At 42.8% G+C, this 19,568-nt stretch overlaps 1 long non-coding RNA gene across 1 annotated transcript; it reads left to right on the top strand.

The window, feature by feature from the left end:
• The first annotated feature begins 6,364 nt into the window (after positions 1-6,364).
• LOC144773883 (uncharacterized) lies at positions 6,365-7,746 on the top strand. Its single transcript, XR_013600069.1, has 4 exons — positions 6,365-6,436; positions 6,525-6,593; positions 6,686-6,752; positions 7,161-7,746. It is a non-coding gene; the product is annotated as an uncharacterized LOC144773883 (long non-coding RNA).
• The last annotated feature ends 11,822 nt before the right edge of the window (positions 7,747-19,568 follow it).

Below are 19,568 nucleotides of genomic sequence, written 5' to 3'. Positions count from 1 at the left end.
CAGAAGTTGCGTCCACTGCCGGAAACGTAACCCAAGAGTAAAACAACTCGTAAGGGAACGCCGGATCTGCACACACCACTAAAACCACAGCCATCCCATCCACCGGTACCTGGTACGTCTGAAGATGGTTGCGCACCGCCACGCGACTATGTTGCGCAATGGCCACCGCCGCCATGACTACACTGGAAACAAGAAAACACAAAGAATACTTTGTAGCACAACTGGGTAGTAATTCAAAGAAACCGTTTTAGAAAGAATCAAGCTTGAAAAAGACCTATCTCAAAAAATAGGTAGGTTTCACCGACACCCCGTTTTCCGGAAACGGATGTGAAGGGGTTAAGGTTCGAACGATATACTACTCGAGTGTCATGATATAAGACCACCGAAACCGTTGGGCGCCATGTCGCAGGGTTTCTGTTCTCACACAGAACTGTGCACAGAGGAGTGGAACCTCGGCAAATTAGGGTGTCCCAAAACTTACCTTAGCAACCAACTCACCCCTTACCGAGCTAGCTACAGTGTCTCATTGGACATATCTGAACTCCCAATGTTTAGACAAACCAGAACATGAACTTACAGTACCTCAGGGTACGTGGAACTCATGAACACTCTTTCGTTATATTATCATTACAAACCAGAACATGGAGTAAAGAAGACACATGTGCATTTGAAATGTTTATTTACTAATGCCGTCTTCTCAGGCGCAGTATCTTAGATAATACAAGTATACTTATTATCAGTATCAAAATTATCAGCATAGTTACTAAGACATAAAAAGCGAATGGTGACAGCATGTTAACATGCTGTAATGAATAAGAGTTAACAACACTTATATCTCACCCTCCCTAACACATATATTATATTATTAGCTAAGAAGGTCTCTTTGGGTTGTTTTAGGGCGGGCCCATACCTTAGTGTCCTAGCATGAAGGAATCACATCAGCATACACCAGCTCTCTCTGCATGTGCACCGCATCAAGTCTTTTAACAATTCTCGTGCAAAGCAATATCAATCCCGCCTCAAGCCCAAGTTGGCAAAGGCTGCACTTGTGTTATGACTATGAAGGCGTGGAGATCAGACCTCATAACCATTCCATATCGTGTTGCTCCTGAAACTTCAGCACTCTCCGTGCAGACATGGTTTATTAAACAAAGCTGATATCAGAGCAATAACATATTATTCTCACATACACCACGGCAAACCACTAGGTTGAAAGCTAAGTCAACAATTTAGGGTCGTGTGCAGAAGTTGCAAGAAAGGAAAAATGGCGTTTAAACCTCAAATGTACCTATGCTAACTTAACACGATATAAGGATATATAGGAGCTATATAACAATAAGAAGTATTAAATCAAGCGAACATTTGTTTAATATAGCGTACCACTTTTCCATGAATGATGAATTAAGATGACATCGAAAAAGCAGTGGTTTAATCGCTAATCGCAAGCCTCTAGGTATCCGTTTGGCTTTGTGGTATTGAACCAAGGTTGATGCATGTAATTTTTGGTTCAGTTGTCTCCTAGTGATGAACTCCAATTGACGTAGTTGCTTAGTGATGGTCTCGCCATGGGTGTCTGTGGTCTTAACCTCTCGGATAAGAGCATAAATCTCACTGGCTTCATCGGTACTGTACACTTTAGTCGTTGCTCTGTTTTCAGTGATATTGGTTATGGAGTCAAAGGACATTGTGATCTGTGGGTGCTGCTCATTGTAGACAGGGCTAAAAATTAGAGACGAAGAGGGAAGGAAGCGCACTCCTTAAAGGTCCCTTGAATGTGCAGTGCTTCTTAGAGGAAAATAGGCTGGATATGAACTGAAAGTAAATGGCAGAGCATAAAGAAAATATATAAGCGCTCCGCATAAGGTAACGCAAACACTCACCCTGTCACAGTGGTTAGGGATCCAAATGAGAAGGATAATCCTGTTAAGACGATGGTCAAGCGTCTAAATCTGTAAAAATGATAGCCACAAATGAGCCTACTGCAGCTACATGCCAGAGTGAGAAACGAACTCCGAAGAGCAAACAAAGACCATTTATCTCTATGTTAAGAGCAGGGTCAGAAACACTGGGAACACCGGGTGCGGCGGGATCTGCGGAGATGCTGGCGTGCCCCGCGGAAATACTCAAAGAGAGATATAGATAGAGGACTGGACTCAAACTCTGGTGGGGGCCATCTAGTAATAGCAAAATGTATGGATGGAAAGTAACAATCACGAAAAGGAATACCAAAGACCAGAGATATTCCGGAAATATAGAAAGGAGCAGGACGCAGGAAGCAGGACCATCAACCACTTCCAGGGAAACCGTACAAACCTCAACAACTGTTTCTTTTTTGTCACAGGTCCCATACCTAGACTGTCCACCAGCCACATCAGAACAAAGAAAAGGAAAAAACAGGAAAATGTCTAAGGAGTGGCAAAACAGTGTCTTAATCATGAATATATCTTCAAAACAGCTTAACTCACAAGAAACTGCAGTTTTAGGTAGAGGCATGTTTTTTGTGCGACCTGGAACTACAACTTCATTACAAACACAAGCTGAACTATACAGATTCATGAGATTACTCAGGCTACGGCACTTCTTCACCAATATAGTACCGCGTGAACAACAAACTCAAGAACCACCTGAGGTAATCTTTAAACCCAAAAGTAATTTTCTACCACCGGTGTCTCACAAGACACTAGACACCTTTGAACTTTTAGTTAGTAAGGACCTTGAAAACTTACCATTTCACACCAAGAAACATAAGAATCTCACGAAACATGAAAGGAATACTATCAACTCACTAGCTAGAGATTCTACCATCACTATGCAACCAGCAGATAAAGGGGGAGCAATTGTCGTTATGGACACACTTTACTATCACGCTAAGGTTAACGCACATGTGGAAGATACGAACACATACATGGCATTGACATATGATCCCACGGTGCAACTACAGAAAATGTTGACTAAATTATTGCTTGATGCCTATGAAAATGATTGGATTAATGATCAAACTAGATTATTTCTCACAACCAAGAACCCACGTAGACCCAAACTCTACATGATCCCGAAAATGCATAAAGACACCCAAGATCCTCCATTTCGGCCTATCGTTTCAGGATGTGGTTCCATTTTTGATCCTGTTGGGAAAAGTTTAGATTTTTATCTACAAAACTTTGTTCAGAGTTGGAATACCTACCTTAAAGACTCTACTCACTTTTTGCAAAAACTTGCTTAATTAGACATTGATCCACATTCATCAATTTCATTGTGGACCATCGATGTCACCACGTTGTGTACATCAATACCCCATTCAGCGGGTTTGGAAGCTGTCGAATGGGCGCCCTTACAGTTAGACCACATGAAGATGGAAAAGGTGTTTATCTGTCATGCGACAAATCTGAACCACAGGAGTCGATGATGGTCCCAATACCCCACCACCAGTGCGCCGTCTGAAAACTAAGCCTTCTGGGCAGCTCACTAATAGAGGGGAAAGGGGAAGTGGAAACAAAGAGAGACAGCCTGGTTGTAGATGTCGTCTATGCAGTTGGATCAGCCAAGTTGGTACACTTCTTAACTCTGTGCCTGCAGGGAAGTAAAATATCATAAACAACAATTCTTACAGTTCAGTGATATTATATTATTACTTTTAAACAAACCCTAATTACCAATTGGCTCAAGGCTATTGCTTCTCTCTGTATTTTGCTGGGTTAAATATGGTAAAGATGCACCTGAAATTAGAAACACTGTGTTTAATTAACTCTGCTTATCACCTATAAAATTCTATAGAATCTGCTAGTTGTTCTTATTAATTACCCTAAGTGCAACAGTTGGCTCGTTGTACCTAGAACCTTTTCTTGTCTTTTTCTTTTTCTTTAGAACTAACAACTAAGAAACAATATAATTAATTTCTTGCCTTCTTTTAGATGAAATGTCCAACTAATGTGTAGGGTATAACTTTGAACATAAATGGCGAATGGAACGGTGTCTACAGACACCTCTTACCACCACTACCTCTGGAACTACTTAGAGATATGCGCTAGTTTTCTTGTCACAAAGCCTCTTGCTGTAGAAGTGTTCGGCAGTGTACGTTGCGCATGCGTTGTCTGCTAGCTGCCCAAACACGGAAATAACTTGAACTCAAATAATGCTACTGCGGCTCTGAAACTAGGAATAATTTCGCCCAAAAAACTAAGTCTGAAATGGCAACCGACAGGAGCTTTAACGAACACTACTTGCTTCGGTAAATTGACGGTTGAAGTGCGCAGTTCAATTGTCAGCTCGCGCTTCAAGCACCTGGCTTGCTGCGACTCGCTCAAACACTAGAACGCTGACCCCTCACTCTAGTGGTGTGAGAGTCAGTCATGTTGGATTGTTGCAGAATCAATAAGCATTGCTTCAGAAAGAGTTTTCTCACTATTATTTTGATTTGTTTGAAACAGCGTTTCTGACCTATCCCTACAATAGTGCTCATTTTCTTTCTATTTCTCATTGGGCTATGTTGAATCTGACAAATCTTGACATTATCCTTCAACTGCTTAAATTTTGCCTCCATTACAGCTATATTGAATGGCAACAACACTTCTACGTACAACTGACCGGGATCTCCATGGGATTTTCGGGGGCCCCGGTATACGCAAATATTTTTATGTCTCAATATGAATCTGACAACATTATGTCCCATTCACTGTGGTGGCAAAAAATTCCTTTATACTGCCGGTATATTGATGACATATTTTTGCTCTGGAGTGACACTGAACATTCGTTAGTAACTATGATCAATACCTTGAATCAAATTAATCCTCACATACGGCTGACTTACAACATACAAAAAGAAACAATTCACTTTTTGGATGTACAAATTTACAAATCAGCTACCAACCATTTCAAAACAGCGGTTTATAATAAACCCACAGATCGGAACAGTACCTTATCATATCACAGTTTTTATCCAAAAAGCTTGATAAAAAACTTGCCATATTCGCAGTTCATACGGATAAGGAGAATCTGTTCTGACCCTGCTGTCAGTACCACCAAATTGCAAGAATATGCACAGCGTTTCCAAGCCCGTGGATACCCGGACGGTATTATACAGGATTGTTTGAATAAGGCTGTGACTAAACCACGCCAAGATCTTTTACTAAAAAAACAACCAGCACAGAGCGATAAAAGATTTGTATATGTGTCAAGATATTCCACAGTATCACAATCTGTGAAAAGGATTATCAACAATCGGTGGGAACTTTTGCAAAACGAAAAGGATTTTGATGGCTTATTTCAAGAAAAAAACACGTTTTTCTTACACTAAGGCAAGAATCTATGTGCATTATTATCCTCTAATGTCATACCGTAGGCGGCAGAAGAACAATTGGGCACAAAAAGGTGCAACAGTTGCATTAATTGCAACAATGTTATCATTGGCAACACATTAACCCATCCTTTATCAGGCAAAAAGATCCGCCTCAAACATACGAGTGATTGCAACACCATGCATGTAATTTATTGCATCAAATGTCCATGTGGGAAAGCCTATGTGGGCAAGACGGAGCGTAAACTTAAATTACGTATCACTGAACACAAAAGCAAAATTAGAACAAAAAACACAACATCCAGTATAGCCACTCATTGGGCAGAGGCCCAACACGCCATATCTCAATTACGTTTTCAGATCATTGAACATTTGATTGTAATACCAGGCATGGATATCACAAAATCTTTGCTCCAAAGAGAATTTTTTTGGATTCACGCACTAATTACCATACCTCCAGCAGGTCTTAATGACCGTCTTGATATGAGTTGTTTTCTTTGACACCCGCCAGACTACTCTGTCATCAGTACCAGAATATTGAGTTTTCACAGGTCCATCAGTATGGTGGCTGCCACCTTTCCTGTTTTCACACCGTTTATTTTTGTTTCCACTCTTTTTCACTTTTTAGTATTACAAACACTATTATCACTTTTTTATTTTTTGTCATTGCCTGTTTACACCTTAGAGTTTGTTTTATTGTTTTATTGTTCTTAAGCTGGTCGATCACTATTTGAGTGATCGATGTAGTATTTTTTCCATCTTAGTCTCGGCTTTCCCAACCCCCGCATATATACTAAGGCTGGTCTTTTTCTACCCTGTTGTGCATATACCACCGCCTTTTCTACTTTTGGCTTTTTTCGCCGTTTCCTCATTTCATATGAGTCTTTTATGTTTCTCTCATTTTAACTTCTCTTTGCGTCATTTCCTATATTTCTGGAACATCTCTGGTCTTTGGTATTCCTTTTCGTGATTGTTACTTTCCATCCGTACATTTTGCTATTACAAGATGGCCCCCACCGGAGTTTCAGTCCAGTCCTCTATCTATTTCTCTCTTTGAGTATTTCCGCGGGGCACGCCGGCATCTCCGCAGATTCCGACGCACTCGGTGTTCCCAGTGATTAGGACCCTGCTCTTAACATAGAGGTAAATGGTCTTTGTTTGCTCTTCCGAGTTCATTTCTTACTCTGGCATGTAGCTGCAGTAGGCTCATTTGTGGCTATCGTTTTTACAGATTTAGATGCTTGACCATTGTCTTAACAGGATTATCCTTCTCATTTGGATCCCTAACCACTGTGACAGGGTGAGTGTTTATGTTACTTGTATCCATTTATGTTTTGTAACGTTATGCGGAGTGCTTATATCGTTTCTTTATGCTCTGCCATTTACTTTCAGTTCATATCCAGCTTATTTTCCTCTAAGAAGCACTGCACATTCAAGGGACCTGTATTCCCTCATAGAGGTGAGCTGAGTTTTGGCTGCTTATTGTCCGTCTTTCTGGCTTCAGCGTTCTGTTTTTTCTTTCATCAGGCTTGTTTTTCGTAATTACGTCCATGCATACAGGTATGTCTTCACTGTGTATTACGGCCACCTGCGGCGCCCGTTTTGGTCTATTCTGGTTTCTTTTCTGCACTTGGCAAAGCATGTTCTCACTTTCAGTGCACACTCTTTTTTCGTTGTTTTTATCAAATTCACAGGGGTGTGTTGCAAACCACATAGAACTCCGTTTTCTTTGAGTGACTTAGGAACTGAGGTGTTTACTTTGTATTCTTTGAATTACATATAGAAAGTGATGACCCCTACATGTTGTCTGTGAGAATTACCTTGTAACTCAATGTAACATAGTAATATTGAATTTTTCTGTCTATAGGTTGCCCCTGACGAAGAGAAGCTTCAGTCCTGAAATGCATCGGGCTTTCTTTTAAACATTTGTATTTGATTGTTTGTGTTGTTCATGATGCAATGACCACACTGTTTTATGTTACAATTGGCATGATACACATTTGAGGATTATGAATATTTGTTTATATTTGATTGTGTTTGCCTAATCATGGTCAAAAATATGTAACTTCAATACAACATTTGCATTTAAAGCATTGTTTTTCGCAGTTTGTCATAAACTCTTATGGCTCTAGACCAGCCCAGTGCACAGTGTTCACAAACACATCGGTTTGTAATCTTTGTCCTTGATATTAGACGCCTGGAGCGACAGCAGGTGTAACACTGTAGTACCACTGTCATTTAGTTAGATCACTTGGTTTATAAACCTTTAAAGGAGTGCACTTCCTTCCCTCTTTGTTTGCTAAGAGAATACATTTTCAAAATCACCTGAAATTTATGAAGAAAGTAAATACCTAGATCCCCCCTATTGAAAGATGTAGACTGATTAATGAAAAAAGTATGCTGCCCACAAGGAAAATATGAAAATCTCATGATTCGGGTCTGATAACACCAATAACAAGGGGCGCTAGGTACTAATTTGCATCTAGACCTCAATCAACTGCATTCCACTCCAAGCATCTACACTACTGGAGTGACACCAGAAGTGCATTTCACTGTTAGTAACGTTTAAACCAAAACACCCTCAAGTCCTATAACCTACACCCTTCCAACCAAACTTAATCCTCATGTGTTCTTTTCTTCACTCAGTCTCATCTCAGTACTTGCCCTAAGTGCAGTGACCTTTGTCATTATCAGAGCACCACTCTGGGCCCTCATGTATGATGCTGAAACAATTCCCACAAAGACCAAACAGCATTTAACCCTCCACCAACCAAGCACTTTCACATGGTGTAGATGTTATCCACTTTTGCACTTTGGAGCCTCGTTAGGGCTATGAAACACTATAAGTACATATAACTAGATTATAACACATTAAGTACAAACATCATAAAGGTACACAGAAGAGTGATTTAGCTGTTTGACATACTGCTGAAAATTTACTTTACAGCATATTTATCTCCAGGTCAAAGGTTGGATTTGATGGAGCAGAACTCACTTTGCTTTAATTATTGCACATGCTTCTGCACTTGTTGTCAGGGATCCAGGGCATGTACCACTGTGAGCTTATCAACTGAGGAGATGTTTGCTGGTGACAAACCAGGGTATGGCACAGACTGAGGAAAATCAGCTTTTGGCCCTGTCATAGGATTCAACATCTAGATCAGTGAAGCGTGTACGAGAGAACATGCTAAATAATGTATTAATATAGTTTTAAAACACCTAAACTGAGGTCTTGTTTCTAGAGGAGAACAGTACAAGTTATATTAAATAAACATGAAATGCTAAATATTGCAACAAAAAAATGGGAATTTTATCCCTTTCATGTGCATTTGAGCTATGGTACTTTTGGAAGCAATAGTGCTTTTCCTAGCTAGTTTAGCATGGAAAAACTAGCGAGGAAAATCTGTATTTTATTTCATGACTGGGGCTCTGTTATGCATCTTCAAGACGTTCAAATTCTGCCAAAGGGGCATGAACCACAGGTTTACATTAACATGTTTTACTTGTAGAAACAAGTCAGTGGATCAAAAAATGTCTTCCAACCTCGCTCCAATCCAAAATGCTTTGAAAGCTATTGCACCTCTTATTGAAGGAGCTCTAAGAGAGTTTATATTCATCACTATTATATTTATGGTTTAACCATATAGTAATTGAAATTGTATTTATATAGCACTTACTACTCTGGCGAGGCGTGAAGCACTTTATGGTGAGTAGTTTGCTACCCCAGAACCTAAGGTTAGTTGTTAACCAAGTCGTTAATATTAATAATTGCAATTAGTCATGTGCTCTCAAGAAAAAAATGCATGCATTTACTCCAGTTACTTTGTAATAGATTTAATTATTATAAGTTAGGTGTACAAATCAGTGCTATGTGGTTTCAAGTGAATGGTTTGGTGAGACTGATAGGCTGGTAGAGATTAGGTAAGTTGGGTTTCGTGGAAAGGGTTTTAAAGAGGAAAGATTGTGATCTATGAAGGGGGGGCGAGGCCAATCTCCTAAGATGGCGGACGCAACCTGGTGAGCCTCAGGACCCTTGGGGGAAAAAATCCTGAAATATCACTGTGCTGCGGAATATAAACGGTGCCTGAAGGTTCCTGATGCTTGCGAGTTGCTGCATTGCCAAGGAATTCAGCTCCGATCCGATGCAGTGACTGTGGAGGGAAGGCTACTGGCGCTGAGAACTGGGCGCGGAGCGCGCAGCCTGGTTGTAGAGCCCCACGAGTACTGCGGGGCGGACTGCGGCCCACACAGTATCTGCTCGGCTATGTTCCTGGTGGTGGGAGCAGCGGAGGGTGACTGCTCCGGATTGACTGCGCGTGGAAGACTGCTGGGGCAAAGATCGGAGATTGCCAGCGGGTCGGAGTGAGCCGAGAAGCGACGCACCACCACTGAAATATCACTGTGCTGCGGAATATAACCGGTGCCTGAAGGTTCCTGATGCATGCGAGTTGCTGCCCTGCCAAGGAATTCAGCTCCGTTCCGATGCAGTGACTGTGGAGGGAAGGCTACTGGCGCGCAGAACTGGGCACGGAGCGGGCAGCCTTGTTGTAGAGCGCCACGAGTACTGCGGGGCGGACTGCGGCCCACGCCGTATCTGCTCTGCTATGTTCCTGGTGGTGGGAGCAGCGGAGGGTGACTGCTCCGGATTGACTGCACGTGGAAGACTGCTGGGGCAAAGATCGGAGATTGCCGGCGGGTCGGAGTGAGCCGAGAAGCGACAGACCACCACTAGGCGGTGAGAGACGCCGGTGCGGTGAGTGGGGCCGGGAGCAAGTGCCCCTTCCACCTTCCTTTCCCCTTTGAAGTCTGCTGACATCCTGCAGGGCTCCGCGGTGGAGAACCTGAGTATGGGGGCAGGCCTAGGCTGAAACCACGGCGTAAAAGCGGCTTCTCGGCGGCGCCACCCTGCTGGGCACAAAGTACGACCTCCCCGATCTCTGCTGAGCTGCACCTGAGCCAACCGAGACACGAACGGAGAGCGCAAAGAGGCCAACTGGTGCGACGGCATGCAACATAGTGGCGTGGACGGCGGACTGCCAAGAGACTGGCCCCTTTGGCTGCTGTAGGGTCATGGGAGCTGTGAGCCAACGGCGGTGGAAACGCAGAGGGGGAAGACAATGTCAGCAGGTTCGTGGGCACAGATTAGTGTCTGTTGAGGAGAGGGGATCACAGGCTTGGTAACTAACAAGTGGGCATACTGTGCACTGAAAGTGGCCACAACACCAGTACCCAGGCTTGGGATTAACTGGATTTTGAGATGGGCAGGCTCAAAGACAAAATACTGGACACTGGCCTGGCTGGGGGGGGGTCCCGAATCTGACGCTAGAGACCCTGCGCCGGGCCCTCCCACCACCGATCCAGCTGAGTCCCACTCAGAAAAAACTGGACTTAATACTAAAGGAAATTCGAGACTCTAAGAAGATAATGGAACAGCAGACTGAGGCCCTCACGACCGGCCTTACTCTCCTGAGGGCAAACCATGGGAAGCACGCCGATACGGTGCGGGACCACGAGAAGGCATTGACGAGCATCGACCCTCAGCTTACGGAACATGCAACACAAACAAAACAACTGCTGGACAAGTTACTGGACTCCAGGACCGGATAGGGGACACGGAAGGTCGCAATCGACGAAATATCGTCCGAGTCATTTGGCTGCCGGAGTGAAGCGAAAGTACGAGACCAGCGGATTTTATGGAAGCATGGTTCCGAGAGCATGTCGCCCCTGAGGGTCTATCCCCATGTTTCTGTGTGGAGAGGGCGCACCGGGTTCCAACTGGCGCACCAAAAGTAGGAGCTCCCACATGCCTTCTGATTGTCAAAATCCTGAATTACAGGGACAGAGATATGCTGCTCCAAAAGCAAGGAAAAAGATAAACATTCAATTTGAAAACCAGCGGATCTCACTGTACCCGGACTACACTATCATGGTACAACGTCAGCGGACTCTTTTCCAAGCAGTGAAGAAAAAGCTACGGGCGGCTCAACCTAAATATGCCCTTTTTTTCCCAACCAGACTCAAAGTCATGCAAGATAAGAAATCTTATTTCTTTGACAGCCCCAATGACGTGAAAGAATGGCTAGAGGTAATGGACCTGGAATACAGCCAGGAGAGATCGTCGGGCTCGGTGAGACATAGCCCCGTGCAGTCCCAACAACAGCTACCCCGAGGCCAAGGAGGAGGATCGAGGAACTCTGCACGAGGACCAACCCCGGCTCAGAAGATGGTGGACAAGGCGGAGGTGCTGGCAGTCGCTAGATCATTCCGTGAGGACAATACAAAAATCACGACGGACTCGGAAGACAGTACCATGCAATCAGACTCGGAGCATAGCATACATTTTTTCCCCTCGGCAACGCCCCAAACAGGGGATGGCCTGCTTGACAAAAGAGGGACGGAAATAAAACTTTTACACACTAGGCTCACATGGGGCTGTCCGCTTGAACCCTGGCACGATATCAAGCGTTGGACGGTATCCTTTTCTGTTGGGAAGATTTCACTGTGCACAAATAATGTATGTAATGCATGTGTTCTGATCCACTTTCTGTGTTTTCTCTGTAATTGTGCATAGATCGATAGTCTAAATCAGTAGGATTCCAAAAGTCTGGTTGTAATACCGGGTACTTATGGTTAGAATACTATAGTGGACCCCCAGTCTCACATACGATAACCCTTACTATATAGCGTACAGATAAGTATCTTATGAAAGGTAAACACCCCCCGGCCCAGTAGAGCCACCGGAGTTATACACCTACACAATCAGTAGTATGGTTGGCAGCGCTTCCCACCCACAAAGTGCGCGCACCATTGTATGGTTCTCGTATGTTTTAGTTATTGGTTTGGCTCAGCATTGTGTACTGGCTGCGCCATATATGTTTAGTTTGCAAGGGAAGGGGAAATCCTGGTCTGTACATATTCACTGCCTCCGTACTGCATGGAGAACAACACACGTAGCAAATATATGTTTCGTAAACAAACCACCTTATGCTCATACAACCTGTTGACCTGGAATGTACGGGGGCTAGGGGCTGTACACAAGCGCCACAGGGTGCATGCATACCTTCTTCGGAGAAGGGCACAGATTATGTTCCTGTAGGAGTCTCACATGATGGAGGCAGAGGTGGTGAAGACTCGGAAAAAATGGAGAGGCCGAGTGTATACCACTAATTATTCGGCCTTTGCTAGAGGGGCGACCATCTGGATTCGCCATGGAGTCCCGTTTACAGAAATAGACCGGCGTACAGATGATCAGGGGCGTTTTATACTTCCGAGGGGTACTCTAGATGGCCTATCCGTAATCCTAGGTTGTATATATGCGCCAAATTTTGACCACGACAAATTTTTCTCTGACCTGGGCTAAGCCCTGGTGGGGTGGGATACCATTCCCAGGATGATAGGGGGAGACTGCAATTCGATTCTAGACATAGAGTTGGACAGATCCCATCCTCCATTGCACGGGGCTAGTACACACAAACAGGCTGAACTTTTGAATACTTGGATGCAGGGCTGGAGACGCATAGTTGCATGGCAAATGCTACATCCTACACATAAAGAATATTCTTTTTACTCCCCTGTCCATTAGCTTCATACCAGGCTTGATAGATGTCTTTGCTCCCAAACAATAGTCGCACAAATACACCAATCGACATATCTAGCCAAAACATTCTTAGATCATAACCCCATGGAAATTAATTTAATGTGGGGGCAGAGTCCCGACCCCTGTGCCGACCTGGAAACTATGGCCCCAATTCCTTGAGGATGCCTCCTTTCGGACCACATTACTAGACCCCATTAGCAATTACTTCACAGACAACTGGAATACAGCCTCCTCCAACCTCATAGACTGGGATGCGTTCAAAGTGGTGGTTCGAAGCTCAGCAATTAATGCTACTGTAGGGGCGCGACAAGAAGCTCACAAAAGACTTATAGATACAGAGACGCTGATGACAGAGCTAGAGCCAGCCGCAGTAACGGACGATGACAAACAGGCATCTCTTTGAGAGGCTCGTATTAGGCATGCTGAGACCCTCGAAACAATTCGGCTTCTGGACTACTGTGCGTACACACAACTGAAACACACAGACGCAGACAAATCGGGTACATTGCTAGCTCGGTTACTGAGGGATAACCTAGAAACGCCTCTAGTCACCTGCATACGTTCACCCCTGAAGGGTCTGATCCATACCCAAATAGAGATTAATTAAGCATTCTGTAATTATCTCAGCACCCTATATGAGGCACTAGCGAATACGGATGATGCCCTAATGGATGCCTTTTTAGACGGCCTGCAGTTCCCCAAGATCATGGAGGCTACACGGAAGGATCTTTTGGGACCCATCACCCAACATGAAATCAGAGCAGCAATCAAAGGCCTTAACTGTAATAAAGCTCCAGACCTAGAGGGCCTGCCCGTTGAATTTTATACGACATACACGAATGTCTTAGTACCTAAACTAGAGGAGCTATATAAGACGGCCTGGGTAACCGGTAAACTACTGCAATCCACGATGCAAGATATGGTGGTGTCACTCCCCAAGCCAGGGCGGGACACCACTGAAATGTCCAACTACAGACCACTGTCTTTACTGGCAACTGAATATAAAATCCTCAGTAAGGCCATTGCCAACCGCCTGGTACCTGCTCTCCCTACCCTTATACACCGTGACCAATGCGGGTTTCTTACTACACGTAGCACCTCACTGAATACTAGGAGACTTCACCATACAATGAGAGCCATTCCCAGTGAATACAACAGGGCGGGATGTCTAGCGTTAGATCTACGTCAGTCATTTGACTCCCTAATATGGGAGTACATGTTTGCAGCCGTACTGTGTTTTAGCCTCCCCCTGGATTTTCTGCGGTGGGTAGACCTGCTATATGCTGAACCCACGGCAAGGGCACGCACTGGAAGATCTATCCCCCCAGAATACGCGATACACAGAGATACTAGGCAGGGGTGCCCTCTTTCCCCCCTCCTGTTTGTGCTTGCACTGGAACCACTAGCCATAGCTTTGAGGCAGTCGTCTGAGGCTTTGGGGACACCCCTACAGGATACCACACATCTTATTTCGATATACGCAGACGACATCCTCATATATTTGCGAGACTTGGAGGGCGAGGCAGGCCCACTCCCGATGTCTTCTTCGCCTTTGAGGCCATATCGGGAAGGCAATTAATGCAGGGAAGTCGCATGCCATTTATTTCCAAGAGGGTCTAAGCCCAGACATAATCCAATTCGGTACCTATCAGATACCTGTAGCAAAGGATATATTTAAGTATCTGGGGATCCACGTGTACAGGATTCCCTTGGATCAATAAGAATGTAATTTAATGAAAGGCATTGCTTTGCTGCGCCCCAGCATTTCCTTCTGGACATCCCTGCCCTTGTCCGTGATGGGGAGGATAGCCATCTCCAAGATGGTGATGCTTCCCCGTCTGTTATACTTCTTTGTCAATTTCCCCCTGATGGTGCGTCAGACCACATTTCTCATCCTAAACACACTCTTGCTGGAACTTATATGGGGCAGAGTAAGCCTCAAGAAATTACAATTGGCATCAAATAAGGGAGGGCTGGGAGTCCCTGATTTCGGAGCATACTACTAAGCATCCCAATTACAATGGCTGTCTTTCTGGACGGCAGGCAGGAATCTACAAGAAATAGGCAATGATGCACAAGATCTGGAAAGGGGTACCCTGCACAATATGCTGCTTCCCAAAAATGAAACTACCCTCAGACAGCCCACCACTGTTAAAGACAGCACTACAGTGCTGGAAAAAGGCCCTGCAGTACACTTTAACCACGATCCCCTACGCAACCAGTATCCCGATACTGGGGCTGCCAGTAATGGGTGGTAAATTTACGATGACTAGGTTGCAGGATTGGATAGCTGCGGGAGTGAAGAGGTGGGTTCCTTCTTCAGAGATGGTGTACTAGATCATGCTACATTCGCGAGGAACACCGGGGCTCCTGACCGCCTTTACTTGCTACATGCAACAATAGTGCATTACATCAGGATGACATGGGCACCTCAACGTAGCGAGCCCCCACAACATGACTTGGTACACCTACTTTATTACATGGGGAGGGGTGGACACCTAGTTAAGTGGCTCTATACAGGCATCCGAGCACAGGCCTCCATTTGCCTTATGGACCTTCGTGGAAAATGGGCAGAAACTGCAGACATGGTGATAACAGATAAAGCCTGGGAAAGCATTTTGGAACATCCCAAGAGGGTCTTCCAAACTGCCAAGCTAAAGTTCATACAAACTATGGTTCTCCATAGATCTTATTTAACCACGAAGCTGATACAATGCATGTTCCCTGAAGCTCAGAACTGCTGCCCGAGATGTAAAGAGGAGGGGGCTGGCTTTGTTCATATGTTATGGGCCTGCCCACAGCTTAAGGATTACTGGGACACATCCGTAATATGCTGGGGGAAATTACACTTCTCACAATGACAGACAACATATTAGAGTGCCTACTGGGACTACGCAAGTGCACCAAAGCTCAGAAAGTTCACCTGCGTTTCCTAGATCTAGCACTTATATTGGCGATCAGAGCAATTACTATGAGATGGAAGTCCCCAAGGAGCCCCCCACTACATATATGGAGAGAGGAGGTAATTAGATGGGGCAGCGCTGAAAACGCAGCACTTAGACGAGAGGAGGCGAGAGGGTTGAGGAAACGTTCCATCTCCATGGAATGGGACATTATGTTAGAGGGACTCACACAATTGGATATCCCAGTTACATTTCTTGACCCAAACTCCTAATTAACTTCACCAATTACCACATAACCAGCGACAACTAGAACAAACTATGTGGAACGGCCCCATGTACACCAGAGGTTTAGGTTGGAATCAGTGATATCTCAAAGTTACGAGGCGGAATTGATGGAAGAACACAGATAGACCAGGAAGGGGGGGAGGGAGAGGGAGGGGGTAGTTAATTCAGTTTGGGGAATAAAAGTACAAATACGTGACAAGGTACCTTGGAGATATTAGTAATTATTATGGATGATTCCTCATGTTTCATTTATTTGCATTATAATTTTTATGTTGTGTAAAGGTTGGATAAAACGATTTAAGTCTGTAAACTTAATTACGGAGAAAGATGGGATATTGATACACAAAAATGAAAAATGCCATGATTATTTGGTACAATGTAATGTACTCTGAATAAGGCTCAATAAAGTTTGTTAAAAAATAAAAAAAGTTTGTGATGTATGAAATGAGTAGGCCTGGGCGGTAAATTCTGTTCCGCTCGCGGAATTTGGGTAATTTCGCATTCCGCGGAGAACGCGAAATTGCCCAAAATCCGGCGTTCCGCGGCTTCGCGAAATTTTTTGGTTGTTCGCGTTCTCAAAATGCATGTTTGCAAGATATTTCCCCTCGAGCACGCAAACAGCAATTGCGAACAGGAAAAAAGCATTGCGAACAAGCATTTCCACGTGTTCGCAGAATTTCTGCGTGTTCCCGGAGATTTTTTACCATTTCGCGGAGATTTGCGTAACGCGATTACGCAAATTCCGCCCACCCCTAGAAATGAGGTGTCAGCCAATTACAGAATTACAATAAGAGAGATTAAGAAAGACAGGCATGGAACTGAGAGGAGGCTACACTAAACAATAGAAGGCATGCAGAGGATGGAAGGTAAGAAAAGGGTTACTCTGAAAAAAGAAAGGAGAGGAATCAAGCTGGAGTAAGTCAAAGTAAATGTTTCATGCAGGGTTTAAGAAGTATAGTGGGAGAAGGCTCTGTGAAACAGAAAGCAATATGGATGTAAACTGTAGAAAGACACAACATTATACACAGTGCTCCATATCTGTGGCAGCTTAGCATGGAAACTCGAGTGTACACATAGATTAAACATTAAAAATGTTTCCTCACTATTTTGTATTAAAGGTTTTTCACTTGCTACAAATGAGTTATTTGATACTGACTGAGAGTGTCTTGCCAAGTGAGGTTAGATTGGTACGTTGTTTTGTCACTTAATCTAGGTGATTTCTACAGCACAGCAGTGCTTAATCAATCCATCTTTGTTGAGATCATCACACAAAACAACCAACACATGTTTTGAGGTATGATCCTCTTCTTCAGGGCTTTAAAATGTGTTAAAGAAAAAATAAAATCACATATTATAAGGAAAAATAATGAGACCATAACAAAAACCAAAGATTAAAATAATAATACATATGTACAGATTCCCAAAAGGGATCATGCAATATGTTCTTACAAATGACACTGGAACAGATCCCTCTTGCACTACACAAAAATAGTTGTTGCAATCCATTTCAAACATGCAATATCATGTCAAATGTTACTATTCTATCATAAATCTCAATCTATATACATCATAAATTACAGGTAAAGATCATGACACCCAACGTTCATACCTATTGATATGTTACCACATATTTATTTCATACACATAATAGTCATGATATTTCAGACGAACATCATGATGTAATTCAGTTATTCCAATTTGGGTAGTAAATTGTCATTTTGTTAACCAACACAATAAAATCTTTTAGAGTTATACACAAATAATTATTAGAAAATTAATTTTTTAGCTGAAACTATCACTTTTAAGATACTAAGCAACCTAAATTGATCCTACCTTTTCAGTTCATGCATAGAAAATATCCATCATGAAGCACATTTTTAATATAATTATAAAGAACTGTCCCATGCCAGTATCTGAAAAAATGATAAGATTGTATTATTCTGGCTTCAATTCGAACAATTTCGAATACTTTTTCAGATTATGTCTACCTCACAACAGCACAAAAATCAAGAAAAGGAGGAAACATGTAAGATACACCCAAACAAATAATAAATAAGTAAACACAAATCATTTGAAATTCTTCTGCATTTTATCACTAAAAAGGAACCTAAAATGTTGACGTTTTCAGAAAAGCAAGCAGATTTAGAATATTTGCTATTTTACTGTACCAATGATAGAATACTTTGGGCTGAGTTTGAACAAGTAATAAATTATATCTTTCGATTCAATATTACTTTAACCCCGTCCAACTTCACCCCTGCCACATGACCTCTCCAATCCAACTTATGGATACTGACCTTTTCCTCATAGACTTACTCCTACCAATTGGTATAAATATAATCCTGTGTGAGTGGATGACCTCCAACAATATTTCACATCACACATGGCGGAGCGTAGCTCTGCTTTATAAGAAGTTCAGATAATATTCTATCCAATAATAATTAGACTACTAGATCCTCCAAACCCAAATGGATATTGTTCTCCATGTATAGTAAATTCAGTACATGTATGAAACAGATTGTACATTGCTTTATAAAATTAACCATCTCTCTGAAAATGAATAAAACATTTTAAATGAAAAAGAAAAGGTTACCATTAGCAATTTCAGGAAAAGCTTTATCAATATTAAATTCCTTCACATGACTCATAAAATAACAGCTACAGCAGAAAAAGTCCCCAGCACAAATAAAATACTAAAAAAGCACAACTCAATTGGGTCAGAGCTATTGACTGCCTGCACACTATTCCACTATTTTTGGTCTAGTATCTGGTATTTCTGTAGCCTGTGCGTATAGGTCGAGGGCGTGACCCGTAAACACCCCCTAAGTTATGATGAAAACCATCACATCCAATAATAATAGCAAGAAGACCCGCACCAGGCAGATTATATATACATTGTACTTTTTGCTCAGTAATGCAATAATGTTAACATAAATAAAACTAGAGCGCTTTCCAAAATGAAGTGAAGTCCAGATCTTTTTATTCAAAGATAAGCATGGTGTTCAAGATATTGCTGGCTGCTAGCAATATCTTGAACACCATGCTTATCTTTGAATAAAAAGCTTTACTACATACCTGTCAAGATCTGGACTTCACTTCATTTTGGAAAGCGCTCTAGTTTTATTTATGTTAACATTATTGCATTACTGAGCAAAAAGTACAATGTATATATAATCTGCCTGGTGCGGGTCTTCTTGCTACAAATAAAATACTAACAGCTATAAATATCCTCAACTCGGTTTGAACTATCATTCAAACCACATCTCCCAACTGTTTAAAATGGAGGAAGAAACAGTAGCACCGTACTTCTGTAAATATATTACAAATTGAGAAATCAAGGATAAGGCATTCTTAAATTAACTCCTTTAATCAATGTATGACACACAACTTGACTGTAAAGGAAAATAAGGGTACTCAACCAGAGTAGAGGCGATCTTTGGCTATCTTGAATAAGAAAATAATACACTCAATGGTGAATACTATATTGTGG

This window comes from Lissotriton helveticus, chromosome 1_1 (genome assembly GCF_964261635.1).
Source record: "Lissotriton helveticus chromosome 1_1, aLisHel1.1, whole genome shotgun sequence".
Taxonomy (NCBI): Eukaryota; Metazoa; Chordata; class Amphibia; order Caudata; family Salamandridae; genus Lissotriton; species Lissotriton helveticus.
This window is presented reverse-complemented; position numbering and strand designations above follow the sequence as displayed.